Source organism: Haemaphysalis longicornis, unplaced genomic scaffold, assembly GCF_048455015.1.
Source record: "Haemaphysalis longicornis isolate Haplotype H1 unplaced genomic scaffold, Haemaphysalis longicornis Haplotype H1 scaffold_9, whole genome shotgun sequence".
Classification (NCBI taxonomy): Eukaryota; Metazoa; Arthropoda; class Arachnida; order Ixodida; family Ixodidae; genus Haemaphysalis; species Haemaphysalis longicornis.
Window position 1 is genome coordinate 52,201,036 of NW_027526460.1, and position 24,025 is coordinate 52,225,060.

At 48.7% G+C, this 24,025-nt stretch overlaps 1 pseudogene across 1 annotated transcript in view; it reads right to left on the bottom strand.

The window, feature by feature from the left end:
* The window catches only part of LOC144152617 (uncharacterized), a 107,524-nt pseudogene that overhangs the window by 3,301 nt on the left and 80,198 nt on the right, over positions 1 to 24,025 (bottom strand). The window contains exons 5-6 of the transcript XR_013319196.1: positions 4,174 to 4,371; positions 231 to 486 (exon numbers count right to left, since the gene is read on the bottom strand). The product of XR_013319196.1 is annotated as an uncharacterized LOC144152617 (transcript). The remainder of the gene's footprint in view (positions 1 to 230; positions 487 to 4,173; positions 4,372 to 24,025) is intronic.

Below are 24,025 nucleotides of genomic sequence, written 5' to 3' on the forward strand. Positions count from 1 at the left end.
TCGGGTTGAAACGGAGCAGACGACGTACGCCGGTGTTTTTTTTTTTTTTTCTGTGGCGTGCGGAAGCAGTGGCTCAAGCCACGCCATATCCGTGGCCATTTCCAGTGTTGCCAAGCGTAGAAATTGACAGCTAAACTTTTCAGTGAATAGCATCTATTCCGTTTAGGATAACCGTAAGCTGATTCCCAAACGAAACACGTGGCGACGAGTGAGCGGTGTGAGCGACTCACCGGGGCTCGACCTGCGGACCTGCATGCTGTACGCGGCGATGTTGGGGTCAGTGGTGGTGATCATGGTGGAGTACATAGGCATCAGGCGCTTGGCGTCCATGGCCTCTTGCGCGGCAGCTGCAGCGGCGGCGGCGGCAGCGGCGGCGCTGTTCATCTTGCTCGAGCTCTTCGACGACTTGCCGTCCCCGCTGGCGTTCTTGGGCTTGCGCTTGCGTGTCTGGATGCCTTCCTTCTTCATCGCCAGAGGCCGGTTAACCTGAGCGGGAAGACACCGGCACCGTGAACGAAAAATTCTCGGTACACTTGAGTCTGCTTACGTGCTTGTAAAGCGAAAGCCAGTCGTGCTATTGTGACGGGTATACCTGTTATATACCCGTACACCCGTCGCCGCAGCAACCACGCTCTTACCGTCCTAATCCATCTTAATCTACTTTTATGCACCTTAATACGTAATCGGCGTTATTCAACCTTACTCCCTCTTAATTCATCTTAGCCAACCTGAATTCATTTTATTCAGTCCTTACTCCACCTTAATTTACCGTAACTCATTACTCCCACTTCGTTAACGATTGCTATAAGTCACGAAGGAGTAGTAAATTCATTTTAATCATAGTAATCAATATTACTGTGAATAATATATTTTAATCCAACCCTAATAATCATCAATCACTAACACAAATGTGTTAGCGAACACGAACCCAAATGTGTTTTTCATCTTCCTTACAGCACCGGCAAGTTTGGTACCATTTGCGTTGATGCCGATGACAACGACGGTCAGTTTTCGCGTTTGATGGGGCATCTAAGGCTTTCGGCTCAATAATGCGATGCCTTGCGGAGCGATGCACTGTACGCGTTACAGTACGCGAGCAGTTTTTTCGCCATCAAGGAACGACTTTTTGCTAAACCCGCGGCGCCGATAACTCCCGTGGGAGAATCTGAGGGAAACTGCTTTCGCTCAAATCTCCGACACAACTCGGCAAGAAGCTTTGCGATTGTTTTCGACCATTTGTGTTCCGTTTGCACCTGTTGAAATAAAGCGTATGATCCAGCAAATAGAGCGCAATTTCGACCTTTCTGTGACCCGTCTTTGCGTGTGCTTGCGATGCGCCTCGCTCCATTTGCCGGTAATTCTTCGGCGCGCGCTAGGTGTTTAGTTTGTTGCTCAAATTTTCCTCGGCGGTGAACACCCACCAGGCGCACCCACGAACATCAGAGTGCGGCCGAGCGTCGTTAATATCGAAGGAGCGACGTTAAGGTAATTTCATCACTCGCCGCGACGGCCCCTGCAAGCTTCATGCAGTCGTTGTGGAAACGACGAAGCAACAAGCAACACAAACGACGCCGAGCCTGCGCTCACTCCTGGCTCCAGCGGATCAGCCATGCAGGGAGGAGCCGACTGCCATGGCTCGTGTCTCCGCCAGAGCGTTTCGAAACACGACCAAAGTCAATCGTCTGATTGCTATCCTTCGCAGCGCAGCGACGTCGCGCCCACGCCCCCCGTGTGTGCGAACGTCCCTTTTCTTTCCCCTCCCCAGCCTTTGTCTGGTATTTTTTTTTTTTAGCTGGAACACTTTCCCTGTCCTCTTCGCAAGCTCTTGCGTCAGCCGGGGGCGAAAGCGAATGAACCGGTCAAAAGGACCTGCCTCGCCGAAAGTAAGAGGGGCGTCGATACGGCGCCCCCATGCTTTCGCTGAACGGAGCGGCAACGCTTCTGCGCATGCGCTACAGGAAACTGCGGTAGCGTTTCCCCTTCGGTCATCCAGCAGGCTCGATGTTACTCCGGTCAGCTAAACTAACTGTTTTAGACGAGGTCATTCGAGCACCGGGGCCTGCCGCTGCAGCAGTAAGCTGGCAGCTTACTTTGCGCCCTTTGGGCAACGCTTTGCGCATGCGCTCTGGAAAAGTGCAGTGGCTTTTCCCCTTCTGTCCCCCGGCAAGCTTTATGCAGCTGTGGTTGGTTAAATCTGCTATCATAGACCCTTTGAGCGTTACGTTTCAATTGAATGAAGCGCAGTCGCAACTGCTCAGACGCAGTACGTTTCTAGGAGCTTAACCCAGAGTACTGCTTCATTTTTTTTTTATCCTGCAAGCGGTTTGCAAAGGCACCTACAAGGTCAGTTCCACCGAACTTATTGGGGCTACAGTTCAGCGCAGCCAGTCGCACACGGTTAAAGTAACCTGCGAAGCTGTAACTTTAGGAGAATGTTTGCGTATTCTTGACGATTGAGTCGAAGACACCACTGAGAACAGCGCTAAGGAGCGCTCTATGCTTCCCCGCCTCATTCATCAAAAACCGGGCAGTAAAAGCACGTTGCTGCTTAACACAGTTTCGCTTCACCACGTGGCGTCAGTGCACAGGCGCTTAGTACCTTCCCAAGTCGACGGTTACTATTTAAAAAAAAATTAAGAGTTGTTACATATTGGTTTGACAGTTTAATAGCTGTCCAACGTATGTTACGAATGTGAAGAGAGATTGGTTGTTTTAGTAATTTCAGTATTATCCAGTTCACCTAGCAGATTGACGAATCGCTATGCATACTAGTTGAATTTAAATGGGTGGCAGTCGCAGCAGCGCTCGTTGGAATACTACTCACTAAGTGCATTTCATTGGTTGCTTTGTAAGCTTCACCGACACGAGGCAGAGTAATACGTAGCAGGAGAGAACGACTTTGAGCTTCTTTTTATGATAGACAATGCAAAATCACGAACAAATTTATGCAGCAGTTCGAATGCGTTACCAGTCGAGGTTTCAATCTTTTACAGCCGCATAAGCGGGGATAATTACGTCGGGAGGGTCCAGGAATGCCACAAGCTTACGAAGGTCGCAAGGATTTATTGTAAAAATCAGTGCCCTTCCACTCTGTGAACAAGGAAGACCAGCTGAGGTGGACGCAGAGCAAGGAGTGTAAGAAGCAAAACACCTTTGTTTGCAACTTGCGATTGAGGTATACTTCCTAGCTAATTAGCTGAAAGAAACGTGGAAGGATTACAGTTTTACTCTACGGAACAAACCTGGGCTTCCCGTTTCGCTCCCGCGTCGTAGGCTTCTTACTGTCTGTGTAACGTACCAACCCAAACTACTAGACCACGGAGGACAGCAGTAAGGTCTCATAGGGCCCTAAGACGCCCCCGTTTAAATCTCTCCCCCCCCCGCATCAGGACGGTATGTCAACGGTGAGGGCATGAAGACTGCCTGTGCGTTTACGCACCCCCTGTCCCCCCCTCCCCCTCCTCCTGTTAAATGCACGCATAAATTGTGTAAAAGTGGGGCTGTAACCCTACTCCCGCCGAATATGATCATGCTTCACTGCGAAACAAACTGTGTGGAAAAACCAGCTTACAAAGTCCAAGCTTACACCGATCTTCTTAAAGTCAGCTTGATCTCTAAACACTAACGCGCTGCTGGGAAGACACTTTTTGAGAGTTAGTTAAACACAACAAAATATGACGGCCCTAAGACCTGTATCTTATTCTTATAAATTTTTCAATAAGCTGAACACAAGCCCCTGAGTTTTCGTTCCACGCGGGACCGAGTACCAGGGAGCAATAGACATATACAGCTTTGCTGTAATAAATGGAAGCTTTTAAGCAGTAAGTGTTGCTTACTGACGCGGACTGAGTCATGCGTAAAACTTCCGGCAATTGCTCCGCCTAAGCGACAAAATATTGTATCAAAGACACGGAAATTAACCACTCATCACTACGCCCTGTGGCCCGCAAATATTCCTGCACGAGACAAGAAACGTCTGTAAAGTTAGTCCTTCTCCCTCCCGATAAAGCTGAAATAAAGGTACATAAACCTGTAATCCCGAATCAGCTCCCCGGCATCGGTCTCTGAAGTTGGCCGGACCCTTGAGAAACTTTACGCGGGAGTTTCAAGGGGGTCGCATAGACTCTGGGTAACTTTACGCGGGAGTTTCTAAGGGGGTATGTATGCACTCACGTTGTGCAGCTTGAAGTAGAGTCCGCAGGCGTTGCACACGGGCTCCCCCTGGTTGTTCCGCCGCCACAGCGTCGTGGTCGAGGTGGCGCAGTTGGAGCACTGGAGGCCCACCCTCCGGTTGGGCGGCTGCTGCTGCTGCTGGTGCTGTTGCTGGTGCTGCTGGTGCTGCTGCGGGGGCGCTTGCTGGTGCTGCTGTGGCTGGTAGAAAGGAGAGGAGGGCTGCGGTAAGGGGTCGCGCGGTCTCCTCTCAGTACGTGCCACGGTCAAGCAGAGGACATGTCAGAAGAACGGCAGGCAATGATAACGGAGTCAGCGTTAGGGTTCCAAAAACGTGGTCTAATTGCTAGGGTGATGAGCCGTGGAACAGTGTACGCATATTATATCGCGGAGTCAGTTACTAAGACTTCTAGAACACAAGTGGCTACACCCCGCTGTGTCACACCGCATTATGGTAAGCTTAATGGTATGGTGTGGTACGGCATAACAGTATACTATGGTATGGTACGGTATTTATTGGTATTTCAGGTATGGTATAGTGTGGTATGGTAGTATACGATACAGAGCGTGGTATAGTATAACGCAGTATTTTGTGGCACTTGCGAATATACGGTATCGAATGCGAACGGAGCAGTAAAGGCATCCATAAAGGTTTCATTAAGAGTCATCTGTTCTAAATCTATGCTTCTCGGCACATTGCAGATAATATTGGGCCCATCTCCCCGCGAGGGGGACTCGAGTAAATGCGTCGCATAGGGGGTGGGTGTATTGCGTTAACGTTTAGTGTTTGGGGAGTTGGGGGTAGTGAATGCGTTGTATCAGCAGCTTCTTGACGTAGTTTGAATGAGTCAAGGATATAAGGCGCGTTCGTAGCCTCCCATTCTGTGTCGGCTTTGTGGCGCAGTGGGTAGAGCACCATGTACATTGCGTTCCGCCCGCAGGGTCGAGGGATCGAAACCAGGCGCCGGATAGTATTTTTTTATATATAGTGTAGGGGGAGAGGTGCGGACTACGACTACGGACGTCAACGCGGGTGACATCGTGAGTTACTGAAATGCTCTGCATTTAATAGTCTGGAATCGAGCCTACAACATTGGCATCACTAAACCTTTCCCGCAGTGTCCCTGTCTGAATACTGCTTCCACTGCAGTGGGAGCGCTGGCTGCAGCCTGTATAGGGTGTCCAGATGCGCCCACCCGCTCCCAGTCGTTGGACCCGTTAACCTACCTGAGCGAAAAGAGGATCTTGAGAGTAATAACCACACGGTCTGTAGGTATCATTCGGAATCAATACTACGGTATCAAGACTGCAGGTATCAAGACTACGGAATTGCGCTCGTTGTGGTCGACCGGCTGCGGGTTTATCGAAATACTGCTGGTTTAGGAGGTCCCGAACTAATCAATTTGTTTTGCATGACGAGTGTACCGACCACGCCGCCTTGTTCCTAAGCAGGCCCGTGGCCTTGATAAGATATGTATCACTGGTTGTAAAAACTGCTTATAGAGATACACAAATGCTTTCGTTTTTTTGTGATTTGATTTGAAACGTTTATTTTATCTGAACAACTATAGCTCCTTGATTACTGTAATCATTTCGAAGGACTAGTAAGGTTTGACCGCTTGGTGACAAATATTCGGTCCTGAGAGAGAGAAATAGAGACATCTGAGAGAGAGTGAGTGAATACATGAAAGATATTCCACATTGATTTCCACTCAACAAGTCATCACAAAAGTAGATGATTGAGTTCCTTAATTTTTCCCGTTATATTTTTCTTTGCCTGAGCTGGCCACACACAACCGCACTGGCGTTCTCGTGTTTTCATTATTTATTCTCCTACTTAACGCAGAAGGGCCTCAAAAATATGTTCCACGTTTAGCCAGAATTACGGACCCAACTTTTTTTTCCACCCTTTTACAGTAACACCTCGCACGTTACGAACAGAGAGGAAGCGGGCACACACTCCTATAGTTCCGGGCAGACGTGCGCTTTGCGAGGGCTCGCTCGCTGCGCATCCAGGCTGGGCGTTAAACGAGAGCATATCCGCTTCCAGAACAACTCGTGTAGCACATGTCACCCTTCGCTCGCTGACACTCGGCCGTGCCACATTAAAATTATGGCGCGTCCAAATGTCGACCCCTGTATGTATATGTGCGCGCCCACACCTTTCCCCGTGCAGTATAAGCATACCGGTGTGCACGCACCGTGCTCCACTACGCCTTCCGTTTTCTTCTTCGCCGGCTCGGGACATGCATCTTCCCCGCTGCGCCGAAAGCAAGGGCGGGCGCGGCGAAAATCCTCGGCCCAACGAGCAGCAGCGCATATGTCAGTCGTTTCCGGAGGGGGAAGGTTCAACGCCACATCAGCCGGCAGCCTCCACCGTGGGACCCCGAGCTCTTCGCAACTCTTAAGCGCCCCCGACATTTATAGTGTGTATACGCCTCGATCTGCCTGTACAGCACCTAGCAGACAGGTTACTGTTGTTCCGACGCCTGGCTAATCGTGGATAGTGCGTTATAGCGTCTACGACCGACTTGCACGAAAGCCAGGATGCGTATACGGTAAACCTTCGTTTTATCAAAATCGCTTCATTCGAAATCCGGCTTCATAAGAAATTGCCGCTTATTTCGAAATTTTGTTGATATCAAAATAACGAAGTCGGTTTCCCGTTCCGTGAACTTGGTTTAAGGAGGTTTTACTGTGCTCTGGTAGTACTGCCCAGCCGCTCTGGCGACCGTCCTACCTATGAGCTATTGAATCATTCTTCCACTGTGACTGAAACTATCAATCTGAAACGGTAAGTTGCGCAGCAAAAAAAAAAACGATAAAAAGCACCAGCGTGAGGACAACGCCCTGCGGTATACCTGACGGGGTTTTTTAATGCCGGAAGGCCATGCGTGGGTGAAAGCCACCGACGGCAAGTCCTTTTATAAAACGCATTTTCTGAACGCACTTCCCCTAGAATTTTCACCCTCAGCGTCCACGTTCTGATCATTTTCACGATTTACAGTGATTCATACCCGCATGGTCGAGCTCCGCGTTATCATGTGCTCTAAATTCAGACAAGCATATTGTGGAGCACACATACACTTATACACTTCACATCATAGCCACATATATTCAAGACAACTAGGAAATCTTCGATGTTTTCTATGGAATTTTTGGTTAATAAATGCTGCCAACAAAATAAAATTGCCGCGAAAAACTGCGGGGCTTCTTTCATCCTTGCTGAGCGGCCGAAACGCAGTGAAATTGATTTCGCGACATTACTCACGGCAGCAAGATGCTGTAGCCATTTCAGCATCATAATCATCACAGTCATCATCATCATCATCCTGCTTGTGTTTACAGAAAAGACGAAGGCTTCTTCCATACTCCTTCCGCCATTCCTGTCGATTCTTTGCTAACGAATTTTCTGATTTTGTCACTCCATCAGGTATATCTAGCAGGTTATCTGGTATATTTAAGAAAGTGCTTGCGATTTCGCTGTAAGTCGATCCTTAGCGCGGCGTTTTCTTCGTCGACAATTCAGAATTGCCGCCATTTAGAACTCTTTTTTTGTGACATGCAAATAACACGGCCTTATTATATAACATATTTTCGAGCGCCACAACACATACATCCATGCACAAGTGCAACGCGATCACAAAAATATGAACCAGAACACACCAATACCACGATTTCATTCCATGCCAAGCAAATCGACGCGTGACTCAATTGCAGCAACAAAGTTGAGAAATGTGGCTTTCCAAATATACGAATAGCGAGAAATCGTTTGACCTCAGCGAACAGAATATTTCTATTCTGCGTGTTTTAATTCATATGTTGGTGTTCGCATTTCATTCGTCCGTGGCTGTTCCTGTCGCACCGGACCGCCTGCATGCTATGGCCGTCCCGCCTCTCACGCGCTTCACCGCATGACACCGCAGAACGTGTGCAAACGTGGTCGTCGCAGCAGGAGCCTGTTTTCTTAAGCGTCCCCCACCTAATACCGTCCCCTCCTCCCAAATAAAAAGACAAATCCTCATTACACCTCTCACAGACACCGCACGTTTGTTTCCTGTTTTCGCCCGCGTTGTCTCTAACCGCGCGACAGACAGGCCAATCGGATTGCGCTATTGGCCGGCGGAGCGCGTTTGAAGAGATTACTTAGAGCCAATTAAATAAGCTTCTACAAAAAAAAAGCGAAACACCCAACGAGACAGTGCGGCGAACCTTTTTTGCCCCTTCCAACGCGTACAACATCTCACTTTCTGTTTTCGCGGCCTCCCGCAGAGCTCGGTTGCATGTCTCGCGACACTGCATCTGCTGGGGACTGCCAGAAAAAGCCAGCGGCAAGCTGTCCCCCCCCTCTCCCCTTCCCCCAACCAGATCGACCCATCCCCGAGAAGAGACTGCCGTGCGCGACACACACAACCTGCGTGATTCTTTACGGACCGCTCCCAACCGCCGATGGTGCGCGCACACACAACCGGGCGCTGGCGGCGTCGCGAGCGCTAGGCGAGCCAAATTTCTCTCTTGTATACGCTTCTCGGGCGTGTACACGATGCCCGGCGATCGTTAAAAGAAACGCAGCAGGAATAAGAGCGGGGAACATCGGCTGCGCGGGATTTCACAAATCCGGATGAGCCGGCACAGATTTACGGTCTACTCTGCCGTCCGATGTCTCCGAGCGCTGTGACATTTACGGGCCGCCCGTGAGTGGACTGCGAATGCCCACAGGCCGGCTGGCTGGCTGGCTGCAGTCGCTTGCCGATCGACCACGGCCCGGCGTGACGGTTTGTCGCCCGGTTGCGTTTTTCCGTGGAGAAGTGCGCGTGGTTGTCAGAGAGCGGCGGGACAAGTTTTTGAACCGGCGGTTTCATAATTGCATTTCACGCCCTTCGCCTTCCCGTGGACCGTACTTGGCAGAGTCGCAAAGCCATCCAGGCGAAGAACTGGATGGCTTTGCCTTACCTTAGTACCTTAAAAAGTACCTTAGCAAGGAATTGAGCGCCGCCAATTTCAGCTACTTCAAGTATAGGAACACCGCCTCTTACAGAGCCATCATTTCAATTCTGCCATTTTTATTAAAACGAAAGCCTTATAACTCATGCGTAGGAAAATTCAGCATTGACGACCATCCACAGCGTGAAGATGATACCAAAAAATCCTGGGCCATCTCCACTAACGTGAAACCTAAGAAGGGGCGAAGCATGCAGTGTATAAGTGTATTCTTGGCGCCTTGGCGTTTTTGCCAACAGGGGATTAAACCATTTGAGGTAGAGGTATACAGCTTTGCTGCAAACGTCTCTTGTCTTTGAAACACGAAGCTCTCTATCGCGAGGCGTAAACAAGTGTACCGGTGTTTTTTAGTACGCGTTACGAAGCGCTCCAGGGGGAGGCGTAAGCGAGTTTCGCGGTGTTTTAGTACCGTGACTACATGAGATGATGATGACGACGACGACAGGAGACGCCAAAACCCCGGCCTCAAAGGAGCTTCGCCCCTAAAACCAAAACCAAAAGACATGCCGGGGCACTAAGTTTACGCTTAATAGGCCATAACAGTAGACAAGGGCCTGGTAGAGTCTTGAAAGTGCTTTTACGGCGAAGCTGGTAATGGCTAGGGTTTCGTGGATTGTTTGTGTCCTTCAGCAAATCAGGCGCGACAAGAAATCCTCGCGACAAAGCCACCTTTACCGCGAATGCCCAGCAGAAAACGGCTGTAACGCTCCTTTTACCAAGACTTTCCTAAAAACAAGTATATTTCACTTGCCCGCTATTACGACTTTATCGCTACACTCAGTTTAATTTACTTCAAATAATTATTCGGCGCACAGTGAAGTTAAAACGTTAAGTAATTCCCGTATGCTGTCAATGAGTGGGCTTATACGACAGGGGAACAGACAGCCTCGTCTTTGTCTGCTAGAATGAAACTCTAGTACTTTCAAATTTCATTAGTTAATAATCACCGAGCCATAGTCACTGCAATCACCAGATTGTGAGAAAAATATATACATGTACATTCGCTAACCATGTGTGTGATCTGTATTTTATACAGCCTCACTGGCCGTCCACGTCTACAGAGTGGAATGGTTCCTAATAAATGCTATTTTTGTTGATTCGTTGTCAGGATGACCTAAAGTGTACGTCTCCCAAAACGCCGACGAGGACGCGCGGTAAACAACGACAACGCGAAGCGCCCGGTGTTGTCGGCACTGTGCTGCCGTATCTCGCCACTGGTTCTCGCCTCTTAGCGCCGCCGTGTTTTTGAAGTTCCCGCTCCCACTCGCCCAACAATCCCAATCGCACAGGCATGTCTAATACGCGTAAACTATTTCGGGCCGTTCGCTCGTGTACTGCACGAACTGTATCAAACTTAACTCGCTCTGAAGCCGGCTGACGGGTCTCTGGCCAGTGTCATTTCGTTGCAGCTGGCAGCGAAGCCCGTAAAACCCGGCTTTAGTAATGAGTTTCGAATTATTTCCTTTGTGCCCGCAATTAAAGCTGCAAGGGCTTCTTTTGCTCGTAGTGCAATTTGTTCTCATGTCATTTACAGTGATGCGACAAATTTATTTTTACAGCGGAGCTGTTATACGCTAACTACCCTGTTTTTTGTTGTTTCTTGGCGTGCGTAGACCGAGAAAAGCGAGCTCCTCTCCTCCTCCCCTCGGCACACCCTCTCCCTTCGGAAACCTGTTAGCCACCTGAACTTCATACTTTCCTATTAGATGCCGTATGTCGCCCTTAAAAGAGATGTTTTCCCTGCAACGCATTTTTGTTTAGAAGTGAAGCCGACTTTAAAAAAAAATAAATTTAGGCTTGGCATTTTCAAGCTCGATTTCCCGCATGACAAGTTCCACAATGAAGCCTACTCATTAGGAAGAAAATTTGGCTGACGATTACGATACTCTGTAATGCGAAATTAGAGGGCAGCGAGAACTGTAGAGTCTTTTCGACGACGGCACAAAGCTGCTGCGTCGGCGGCGCTGTGCCTCTGCTCGGGTAGCACTTCCTTCGTATCAAGAAACGATGGCGTCATCAGCGAACGCACGACGGCGCGAGCTACTTTGGCGTTATCTCGTAGCACGTCACCGCCGCAGAGCAGGCCTCGAACGGCCTCGGCGTACTGCCCTCCCCCTCACACTTTCGTCATACCTTCCTCCTCTGCTTTCCCGCTCACTCTATCTTCGGTGTCCCCATCATTCTCTCAGTTCCAATGAGACCGACGGGGAGAGACGACCCGAAATCACAGGAGCGGGCGCTTAAGAGCTGCGCTCTAAAAATGTAGGCGGCAATGGGCGCGAACGCGGCAGAAGGAGACCACCGACGACGATCGGGCCGCAATGCCAAGCGTAAGTGCGATACACGTCGGGACGCTGAATACCGCGAGGCGGAAAGCGAAAGACATCGGCGTGGCTACAATCCTCCTAATCGCTTCCCCGGCATGACGGCGCGGTTTGAGAGGGAGATTGTGGCCAACCAACAACCCACAGTTACGCTGGTGATCCACCTGCACAAAGTGAAATGCCGGTATACGGTCGCCAGAAGGCTTTGTGGGACATGCGCATGAACACTGGCGTATGTTGGGGTTTCAAAGCGCTTTCAAAGGGCGAATATAAAGAAGAACTTGTAATGCAAAAATTGACCGTATTTTCGTGCTTATAACCCTCACCAAAAATGCGAAAATTTCAGTGGCAAAGAGGGGTGTGGATAATGCGCGGGGCTTTTCCTTTAGTACACCTTCACGGCAATGCAAGTTGTGCCGTGAAGCTACTACGCAGTAACACTGACTAAGCCTTCCATGGCAGCGATCGCGCAAAACATGCAAGCACAAGGAAGAAAAAACAAAGAAGAGCGCACTATAACAACTGAATTTTTTAGCGAATTGTGACTTTTGCCTTGCAGTCAGTGTATTCTGCTTGCTTAAGTATACGCTTTTTCTGTCTGCATAGTGTGTGATGTGTTGCTTGAGCAGTAGCTTTGGTGCAGCCTTTCCTGTATCATATGTGCGGGCAATACGCCAGGATTTATTGTTTCCGGCGGGCTGAAAGTGCGGGTGCAGATTATATGCAGATGCGGGTTATACGGCGGAAATACGGTAGAGCCTTTTTTTTTTTAAATCGAGTAGATTGGAACGCTAGATGTGGAGTCGTGTGTGTGAATACTAGCGTGCTTGCGTACTTGCAAAATAACTTTAGTGCCTGCCCACACGTGTCCGCAGATGGATCACGGTCGCATTGGAGTCAATGCTTACGATGTCTATTCGTCGTGATGTACGAATGCACGTACATCAGTAACAAATAACAATCGTCATTTTCATCACTACCATAATGATTATTTGTAAGGGCTAATGATGTTGATGACGAATACGGTGAGTCGTTGCGTGCGTACGGACGGACGGACGCATGGATGTGTATGTTTGTGTATGTTCTGTTCGTACCGGAACAACGGTGGAGACCGTACCGGCAAGATCAAAAGAGCCTCGAATTTTACTTTTCTGACCCATGTTCACACCGGGATTCTCGTCGACAGTCGCAAATCTCCAATTTAATGTACGTCTACTAGATAAGATTTAACGATGCAACGCACCAACGCACTTTGCAAAGGAGCTTGCTTTCGGAATGAAAAAGCACTTGCCGTGAAATTTATCTCTTTCGGTGACGTAAAACTCTAAAACACCTAAATTATCGTCATGGCAAGGCTACTGTTGCTGACTTGGAGTCCTACTTAAACTCTAAATGGTTCATTCTCTGCCTCACCCCGTCCTTCCCGCACCTCTCTTCCGCTTTTCGGCTGCGGTATTTGCGTCTATTAACTTTCTCGACCCCGTGGCTAGAGCCCAACCGCATTATTTTTTTCATTTCAAAACTGCATGCGAAAGCAGACCCCTTGTTTCGTAAGCTTCAAATTAATTTCTAGGCCCCATGTACCGTAACGCAGCAAGCCGTTCAGCGAAACGCTCCGTAGCTTCTTCGTAGCTCAACCAGCGAAGCTGAAGGCATGCAGCCCAACATCGAGGAGTGAATTCCACTTTGGCACACGCTTTTCGTATAGACGGACAAATACTTTCACACGTTCTTTAACAACAGCCTTTAATGAGGGAGACGCTCGTCTCCTCTGTCGCCTACAAAATCAGCGTGCCTAGCCGCACACACAGGGACGAGCTCGGTACTTCAAGGCAGCGTCTCAATTGTTCTTTACCGTCCGAAGAATGGCATACGCCGGTGCGCCAAGGCTCCTTCACTTAGGAAAGGGCGACAACACTTCCTTTCTCCGAAGCCAATTAGAGGCGAGCATTCGGCACCCAAGGACGTCTCTTACGAAGAACGAAGAGTTGCTTAATCCCACACGGGCAAAAAAAAAAAAAAAGAAGCAGGGAGAAAAACGCATTCTGTGACTTCATCGTTGTTTGTACGAAGTGTTTGTTGCGAAGTGTCCGTCACAAAGACCACCACGCACGGAAGGAAGCAGAAGGGAGTACATGGGCGCTTTGTCAAGGTGTATATATAAAGCTTAAAATTCAGTGCTGCCGAATGGGCGGAGATAAAATGCCCAGGACAAACTGGGCTGCGTCAAGTTATTGTATATGACTTCAAGTAGACGTCAGCTCACAAAATTGTCTTAAACATGTCTGTACACAGTGATGGGACTTGAGTTCTGGTATTGCCTTCCATTATCTTTCATTACGTCGCTCGAGTAGCAATTCGAGTTTTTCAAGAAATTTGTTATGCCAGTATGTAAGGCTGCATGGTAACGGTATATCGAGTACCCGAGAGCTTTGATAGCTTGATCATTACCAACACTCGGGCGTGGGAAAGAGCCCTTGAGTCTGCTTGACGCTGAAATGAAGATATCCATCACCGCTGAGGTCGTGAGAGCAAAGTTCGGTATTCGTTTAACGACGCAAATTGGTCTATACCATGCAGCTTGCCACAGCCACGTACAACTGACACAGTGTATGTCAACGTCGGCTATCAACTGAACCTTTCAACGACTGTTTCGATACAAGTCTCGAAACTTTCTTTACGGGATTCATCGACTCAACGTCGTCGAAGGTGATCCGAATTCTGCACTAATGGACTAGTTCCGTCGGTTTAGCAGGCGCATCTCTATATACACAAATAGAATGAAGACCTTCAAATAAGCTACGCAGGACGCAGGACGCAAGCCACGCCCTCTAGTAAAATATTCCGACGCCATATAGTTGGAGACTAGAAAAAAAAGACAAATCTACCAAACCGATTCGCCGATGCCGCTTAAAAAGCGCAGGGAAATTATCTAGCGGGATAATACGCGCTAGTAGCTGTAATTTATGATTGCTATTGTTTGTTAATCGCCAGAAGAAAAAAAGCAACTCTTCTCCGGGTACATATACACGTGGAAAAGGAAAGATTGCAAATTCGAGGAAGTTTCAAGAAAAACCAGCCAGATCGTAAACAAGAAGCAGTTAAACTCGGCAAGCAAAACGCGCACAAAATAAGCCTACAACAAGTCTCTGTCCGGCAGTCGCGCGTTTATTTTCGGTGCATTTTTTTTCGGGACCACTTCTTTCGGCCACCTTACCCCGCAAAAACAAAGTATTTGAGTCACACGAGGGCTTCACGGGGTGGTCTGTAGGCACACACCGGGGTCTACAACCCTAGCGCCTGATGTAGGCGGGTAAAATATCTGATGCGAGCCACGCCGGTAATTTTCAGGTCCCTCCGCCTTGAGCGGAGCTGTTTCTTATGCTTCCTTTGCCTACGCATAGGATTCCCCTCGAGTAAAGTGTGTCTCTGCACGCACGAGCCGTGTTAAGCGTCCTCCGCGGTATCGCGTCCATCGCCCACTTCGCGCACGTGAGTCTGGTCTCAGCGATCCCGAAACTGCCGAGGACGTGGCGAGTTTACATTCTAACTACGTAGAGTGGAGGCCTTGCCTAAGCTCAAACACCAGAAAATGTTTCCGTGAATTTTGTTATTCTTCCTGTGAGCGGAGTGTTTTGCCCTTCTATGGGTTTAGTGCATCAGAAATATCCATACCATACTCCAGGAAAAATGCTTCTGTCCTTACATCTAGCGTGGCATAGAACATGCAGCGTGCAACCTGGGCTGACGTCTCACCTCATTACGCACCGCTATCTTCCATTGACCCAAACTGCAAATTCAAAATGCCACCAGGACTCTCTAAGCGGGAAGAAGTAATTCTACACCGCATGTGCTTGAACGTCGCATATACGCGCAACTTCCTTTTTAAGTTGAAACGAACTACGCCGTCACTTTTCCCACATGTGCGAAAAAACCTGCAGCACCTGTTCTGTGAATGTTCTAGATTTTATTGCACAAAGGGTGTTTGTTCCTTGCAGTGTCTTTGGGACTGCCGCTTCCCTGGACATTCAACTGAAGGGCGTCCTAAGTCCGTGGGCATGTACCAAACGTGCTTTATAGGCTACAAAAGCCCTGATCGCGTACCTGCAACACACAAGTCTAGACCAGTCTTAGTAAATAACTGAACGCCTCTGTGCGCATCAACTTCTTCAACATCATCCCCATCATCTTTATCACGTCTCGCGTAGAAAGTTAGGCATAATTTAGCCCGGCTAACATCGCTAGACTTCATTACGATCTCTATCTCTCTCTCTCTCTCTCTCTCTCTCTCTCTCTCTCTCTCTCTCTCTCTCTCTCTCTCTCTCTCTCTCTCTCTCTCTCTCTCTCTCTCTCTCTCTCTGCAGTTAGCTTCATCATTAAAATAAAACAACGCGAGAATTTAAGATTTCCAGCTTCTTAAACAGCTATACAGAGCTAGTGCCACCTTTTCTCTCGGACGTTTCGTTGACTCTAATTTTTTTTTTGCACTCATTAAAAAACAAACAGCGGAAACCGGTGTGCCCGCTGGATATAATTTCAACGGAAAGGGAAAAGAGGCAAAGAGTGGTGGATCCGCGAAAACAAGAACAACGGAGAGTCAGAACACGATTACATGACATGATCCATAACAAAATAAACAAATCAGGACTGAACAATGTATGCTCATTCTCGCACCCATCATCATGAACATGATGACGAATGTTTTGTTCCTGTGAGGTCGTCGCGCACCTTACTTTAAGATCGTGTATACTGACCTCAATTACTGCGCGCACAATATATGGAGCGCATACCTTGACCAAATTTTGTTTCGTAAATAAAGGAGAGTATAAAGCGTTGGCAGTACAAAATGCAGTTTTGTTTTCACGTTGTACTAAGCGTACGGCATCGTCTGCTTGATCTATGGTTCGAAGATCAAGCATTGCAATACGCTGTTTAGGTTATATTAGCAAGTACATATACGGCCTAAGCAAGGCCACTGAGAAATACTGTATGTAAGAACTTCGCTGTCCACTTTTATCTTGAACGCAGAGCTTAAGGCCGAAATGAAGGTTCTTTTTTAAATCACACTGCTTTTCATCACCCCTTTTGATCACAAGGGATGCAAACTAGTTCGTGTGCATATAATACTGTAGGTAGAACATCGAGTTAGAACGTACCAAGGTATAGTATCATTTCTTTCTCAAAGGTGACGGGGATTGGCGTCGACGCGGCGCGGCAGGTTAACATTCACATCTTTCCCACCTCCACTAGTCCGCTTATCTCACACTTGGATGAACCGAATCACGTTCGTGGACGCGTTATTGTTCCTTTTTTTTTTCATTCCTTATCCTATCCAAGGCTTCTGTATACCCTTGCCGCTCTTGGAATGCACCTTCAATGTGAGAAATAGACGGACGTCCGCGCCGTTGCTTCACAGTTCACCGCGCAACAGGATGCACATCGAGCGTCTCGTTAAGTCCTTCCGTCGCTAGCTGCGAGGCAGTTTCTACATCCGCACGTGCAACATCAAGATCAAGTGAGCCGCTTTGCGGCCGTCGCATATCCTCGTCGGCTTTCAAGTCTGCCTGCTTACGCGCCCGCCGACTTTGTAGCAGTCTTGAAAAAGAAAACAACAACGAAATAGCGCAGCCAAGAGAAACAGGTGGTCATTTTACGACTCCAGAACGCGAAAAAAAAGAAAACGTCCTCGTATACAGTCCCCCACTAAATGTGACGGGCTGCATACTAACTGTATACGAATTGCCGCGGGTTAGACGTGCGGATGAACGACCAAGCAAGGGGGTACGCAGTGACTTCCTCTTGTTGAAGGTGATGTTCCGTGGCGACATCCTGGACGTCCTGGTGGGAAGATGGCGATGCCTGCGCGAGTCCGACTGCCCTGAGTAGTAAACTGGCTGTTTGCACGTGGTGTATATATACAGGCGAGGCGGAAATGATCAAGCAGCGGGTCCCGAGCGATCTTCCCCGTTCGTCCAGGAAGCAAAGGAAGTATAGAGCGATGACAATCAGGCCTCACTGAACGCACGTTTAAATTTCCCGCCACCCGCTGGGGCGCAACGTAAAAGTGCACGGGGGACTGACAGATACCAATCGGAGTATTGGCGGTTTATAACCGCAAATGCCGCCCTATAACGAAATAAAGTTTCTGTAAGTATTCGAGCACTGTCCGCGGTCTTGCGGGGGCTGGTAATTTACGTCGCACGAACCGAGCCTAAATGACGATCGGGTTTCTCGGTTTTTATCGTATCCGAGCGTCGAAAGATATATGACTGAGCATCGTTCGGAGTCTTGAAATACTGCCGTGTTGAAGTTCATTTCGGCATCGCGGTAGTCACTGCGCTGAATTTTTACTGTACGTGTACTTGTACATGTTAAGTTACTTCGCACAGTGATAGTAACTTTATCGCGTGCAATACAAAATTGTATGTTCTGGAGCGACGTGTAACAACAGCGTTTCCGAACGATCGTAGCATATAGCGCTGTTACAGTGGACTTTTTTTTTTAATGTCAGAACGTTTTGGTTAACCCTTAGCGCCTCTTGCAAATGATTATCCCTTGATGTTAGGAGGCAAACATTCAGATAAAATGGGCAAAACCCATTTTTCATATTCAGATTACGGAGTTTAACGCACTAAAGCTACACCTGCTCTATGAGGCGCGCCGTAGTGGAAGGCTCCAAATTAATTTTGACCACCTGTGGATCTTACGTGCGCCGAAATATCGACACACAGGCGTTTTTGCCTTTCGCGTCCATCTGAAAAGCAGCCACCACGGCAGGGATCGAACCCCCGACCTTGGGCTCAGCAACACAATGCCCTGCAAGGCTCCAAGGCCACTGCCCTGTTCAGTTTTTATTTTCGATATAAAGGGAGAGAGAGAGAGAGAGTATGTGTGCGTGTGAGAAGATAGGAGAGAGTGTGAAGGGCGTATAGAGCACTCCAACGTTTGCTACACAGTCGTAAAGCGCGACAGATGTAGGGCAGAATGACATACGCTTAAAGACCACGCAGGAGAAGGGATCCCGAACGATTGCATTCTAAAACACGTCGACGCGTGGTCAGCGGAGACCCAAACGCACTCATCGCATCGCTGGTACAACCGCGAAGCCATTTCAATAGCCCCGCGCGATAGCTATCCGAGCATCGCGAGGAGGGGGAGTTCAGTAGGCGATCTCCAGGCGGCGTCGTTTAACCGTTTATGGCGGTCTTAACATATCGGGCTGGACCACAAGCCCGATCGGCTGAGATAGGCCCCATGAAATTCCCTCCCCATCGCGCTTTCCCCTTTTCGACCTCCACCTGCCCCTTGGCGAAACTCGGAGCGGGAAACATGTCGTGTCCGCTTGGGCTGCCGCCTATGTGAAAAGACGCCAGCACGCCCGCAAAGTCACAATGCCCTGTAGAAAAGCTTCCCTACCTACGAGAGGCACAAGCAGCTCAGCTTCCCGCAGTGGACATGCCGGTGCTTTCACTACATGCGATGATCGAGTATACATGGTTGCTGCTGAGGGTCTTGTTTTCTCTTTCTTTCTTAAACACACGCGCACACACACGCACGCACGCACGCACACACACACACACACACACACACACACACACACACACACACACACACTCGCATACATACATGCATACATGCATACCTTATTCTTAAGTTTCAGTAATCGTTCAAAACATTCTGGTACTGTAACTTTCTTTATCGTACGAACTTTGTGTGGGAGTTTGAGAGTATCAACGTTATGTACGAATCCCGTCCTGATGGTAATGGGCGCACTTGTGTTTTAGATAGATATTATAGTGAACCAAACAACTAGAACGTCGGCTTTGTTAAATAGAACATGGACTAAGATATTGGATAAGCGCAGGCCCTCATTCTCGTTATTTTTCTTTATCTGGGTTATGTAACACTCCCCGAAAAATATCTCTGGCGACGCCGCTGATGCATACATCTACCTGATAGGACGTAGTAGTCGTTCGAAATGTGTAAGGGGGCCCGGGCCTCTTTCAATGCCTTTTTTTTGCATTTTATTTGTTTAGGAAAACATTAAATGCGCCTCATTCATTCAATCCGCCGTTAATCGACCAGAAATTCACTCGCCATATGTTTGCCCCGCGCACCTACGGCCATGCTGTCAGCCCCTGCCGACCTCCTCCAAAATACTTCCAACGCCCGGCAGGGCTTTATGAATTTCGTCGCGTAACCATTCCGCAAGGGGAGCGAGGTGAGAACCACGCGGCTGACGGATGGCGACTACGCGGTTCCGGTCGAACGAGCCCCGCCATCGAGCCGACGCAAAATTGATTTCGAGTGACGCGGCTATCGATGCGATCGGAGGAGCGCGCTGGGAATCTTCCCGGAGAGCGGCGCGAAGGAAGGGCAACGCCGCAAAAGTACAACGATCCCGACACGATGGCAGTGAGACCGAGAGAAAATCGCGACTGCTGGCCGGCTGCAGAATCTGTCCTCGCTACGCCGTCGTCAATGGTCACCAACCTCACGTTTCGCACTTGGTGTGTGTAACATTCCCGTGAGTCGTCGGCTTCGCCTGAGGCCGGAACAGATATGACCGTATAAAAATTAAATTGAACCATTCCACTCCGTGAAGGCTGATGTTGAGAGAAGCTCTTTCGCCCACGACATAGGAGGACACAGGATGTAGGTGTCCCTCTATGTCTGCCAATTAAGGTACAAATATGCCGTGGTAGAACGAGGTTAAACCAAGCTTGTCGAGCGATAGTTCGGTTAGAGCGCGCAGTCAACGCGTAAATAATTGCGCTATTACTTGAGCGAAATCCTTACTTGAGCGGGATCTTTTCTTACATAGGATCCCTTCTTAAGCGGGATCCTTTCTTAAGCGGTATCTTTACTTAACCGGGATCCTTACTTGAGCGGGATCGTTACTCGACCATGATTCTCTATTAAGCAGGACCCTTAGTTGAACAAATCTTTACTTGAGCGGCATCCTTACTAAACCGGGAACATTTTTTAAACCCTTAACCGAGATCCTTAATTGAGTGGGATCCTTACTTAGGCGGAATCCTTACTTAACCGTCTTTCTTAAGCAGAACCCTTACTTGAACGGGATGTTTACTTAAGTGGCATCCTTACAAAACCTGGATCCTTTTTTAAGCAGGATCTTTACTTCAGCGGAATCCCTACTTTACTGGGATTCTTTATTAGGCAGGACCCTTACTTGAACGGTATCTTTATTTTAACAGACTCCCTGCTAAACTCGGATCCTTTTTTAAGCAGTATCCTTACTTGAGTGAAATTCTTACTTAACCGAGATCCTTAATTCAACGGAATCCTTACTTAAGCCGAACCCTTACTTGAGCGGAGTCCTTACATAAACGAGACCCGCATCCTGACTTGACCACTGTCTCTGAGCAGGTGCGGGAACATTTCTGAAGTCGTAATTTCTCTCCCGCATTCTGCATACCGGATCATAAGGACGGGCAGTGCCGTGATGCGCTGACGCAGGGTCAATACTACTCCACAATGACGGGCGTACATCATACGCTGTGGTGACACAAATTACGGTTCCTCTTTGCACCTTCTAATGCCAGATATTCTTCGTTGGAAATAATATTTAGGACATTGCAGTAAGAAAATTGCCCACTGTAACAGTGCAGAGTTTTCCGAGCTTCAGGCACTGATGGTTGGGCGCACGCAGGGTGGGGGGCATCCTATAGTCCGGGAAGCCCAGGTCCGCGCTGGCTTCCGAGGCCTTCTACACCAGGCTACAGTAAATATTCATTCTAAGCTATTTTACGGTCTGTGAGCTTCATTCACAAAGTATTCAACCGGAACTGCGCGCAGAAAATTTATGGCCGTCACACGAGCGAATCAATTTAGGCTTTCAACTTTTCTTCGCACTCTTGGCTGTCTTTATCTCAGATGGGCCCATCGCAGACATGCCAAAGGAACTGACTGACACAACCTGCACCGGGGATATAAGAAACAACTGAAAAAGGGCACGGGGCGCCAGGAGAACGCAGCTCCATCCCTGTGGAGACGCGCAGCACTCCGATTTCGAAGCTATATCATTTTGCTCCATCGGCAATTGGTGCCCACCGACGGACCTGTCGCCATCTAACCGTCGTCAGTTTCCGCTCCAGGGAAAGCATCAAGGCAGAAAACAAAAGACGAGGAAAGGCTTCCACCTCGAAATAGTACTCCTTCTCTTTCCCGATCTCACTCACGCGCATCACTCTCCGGCTCTCTCTAAAACTGTCGCGCGACCACCCCGCTGAAAGCAACGGCGTCGGAAAAAATGAGCGCCGCTTTCCTCTCGATCAATCCTGCAACACCTTCGACCGCATGGGTACTCGCTTGGCCCCTCGGCGAAGGCTTCCGCGGACGAGGGCTATTTATTAGGCGGAATTTCCGCCTCACCCTCCTTCTCCACTGAGGCCTCGGGTCTTGTTATCGTGCTCTCTCTTTTTTTTCTCCAAGGGCCCACACGCATTAGCAAACTTCGCTCAGATGACGATGGGAGTCGTTAGAGGCGGAGGGGCTGCTTCGCGAGCGCATGCGCAGACGCGGCGGCGCCAGTGAGAATGGACAACGAGTATGGAGAGCGCGGTAATAGGGGAGGGGGGAGAGGCGTCGTTACGGCTGCGTGTCACGTACTCGACGGTCATCCAGCGTGTGTTTGCCTCGACTAGCCGCCGCGTGCTTGCATGCTGCCGCCGAGAGGTTCGGGTAGCAGCTGCTGCTGCTGCTGCTGCCGCGAGCGCTGTCTGCCGGGGCGACGTAACGAGGCCCTACCCCCCTCTACCCGCCTCCGACCTTCCCTCGCCCTCCCCCGTCGATGCATCATGACGATGGCTAGTGGATAACGGCCGCCCAGCGACGACGGCGCTGCCGTCGTAGATGGCGCCACGAGATCACCCCCTTCGTCGAGGCCCCACGGAAAACTTGAGGGACAAAAGAAGTCTCTCTCTCTCTCTCTCTCTCTCTCTCTCTCTCTCTCTCTCTCTCTCTCTCTCTCTCTCTCGTCTATTTAGAAGCTCCCAGTATTTAGACGTTGGCACTCTCCTGCTGTGACCCGTATGTGCCCTCACCGGACGCGCTTATTATGTCTTTTTTTTTAAGGAGTTTATAAAGATCTACCCAGTTGTTCCTTATTCCTTTGCTTTGCTTTTCTTCTTGCTACTGTCATCAGCCAATCTTCGGCCGGCCGGAAGCAAGTTAATTTGATCAATTAGCGCATGTATAGGAAGTATTCTAAGTGACTGAAACAGCAGTTACCAGAAAGTTGACCCGAGTGATTCGAGTGATACTTCTTGGACACATGTTACCCCTCCGAGACGCCATCACCCAGCCGCTTTGCTCTATTATGGTAATTCGATCTGTTTCCGCATCGTTATGGACTCGTTCAGTCCGTACTCGTTCACTAAAACGCATTCCCCTCACTCGCCAATAAAAAGAACCAGCCAACTTCTTTGATCATCGACAAAGTTTTATGACTGCTTTACCTTGGGGAGAACCGCAGATAAGATAACGTTGTATCTTCAACCGGTGTTACCCCTCCAACTTCGGCTCTGGGGCCAGCTCCTGTATATTTGGCTAAACTGTTCTCAGCCAAGGTAAGAGGATTCTTCTAACAACGAGACAAGAAAGAGAAAAAGAGGTAACTGGTCATCGCAAATGAGCAGACGTATACACCTGGAGCTCAAGCTTACGTCATCTTTCCCGAGATCCTAACAGAGATCATGTTATAGCTGTGCCTTTTCGATGGCCACGTCGCGTGTATGTAGCCAGCGGACGCACGGACACACGCACGCACGCACGCACACACACACACACACACACACACACACACACACACACACACACACACACACACACACACACACACACACACACACACGCATACACGCGCGCGCGCACACACACACACACACACACACCGAAAGACTGGAGGACCAGCCTTCATCGGAGTAACAGATGAAGGCTGGTCCTCCAGTCGCAACGTCAGTAAACTTCATTTTTTTAAATTTTCCCCATATGTCTCTATGCTTCATAGCGCCTAATGAGGTGATTACGGCGGATGTTTTTTTTTTCGACTTTGATTTCTTTATGTTTGTATCATCATGCAAAAACGACAATCACCCCATTCGGCGCTATGAAGCACCTTGAAGTAGCCGAACAGCACTGGAAATAAGGTCTGCATCTTCGATATATATATATATATATATGTATATATATATATATATATATATATATATATATATATATATATATATATATATATATATATATATATATATATATACATATATATATATATATATATATATATATATATATATATATATATATATATATATATAGAGAGAGAGAGAGAGAGAGAGAGAGAGAGAGAGAGAGAGAGAGAGAGAGACAGACAGACAGACAGACAAGGCTCGCAACTGGTGCCACTTTGGGCTTTGTTATCTGCGGGAAAAAAAACGTCTAACGTTAAACAGGGATACACCCGCTCTGCTTCTTCAGCATGAAAAATCAAGTGCGTCGTAAAACGATCG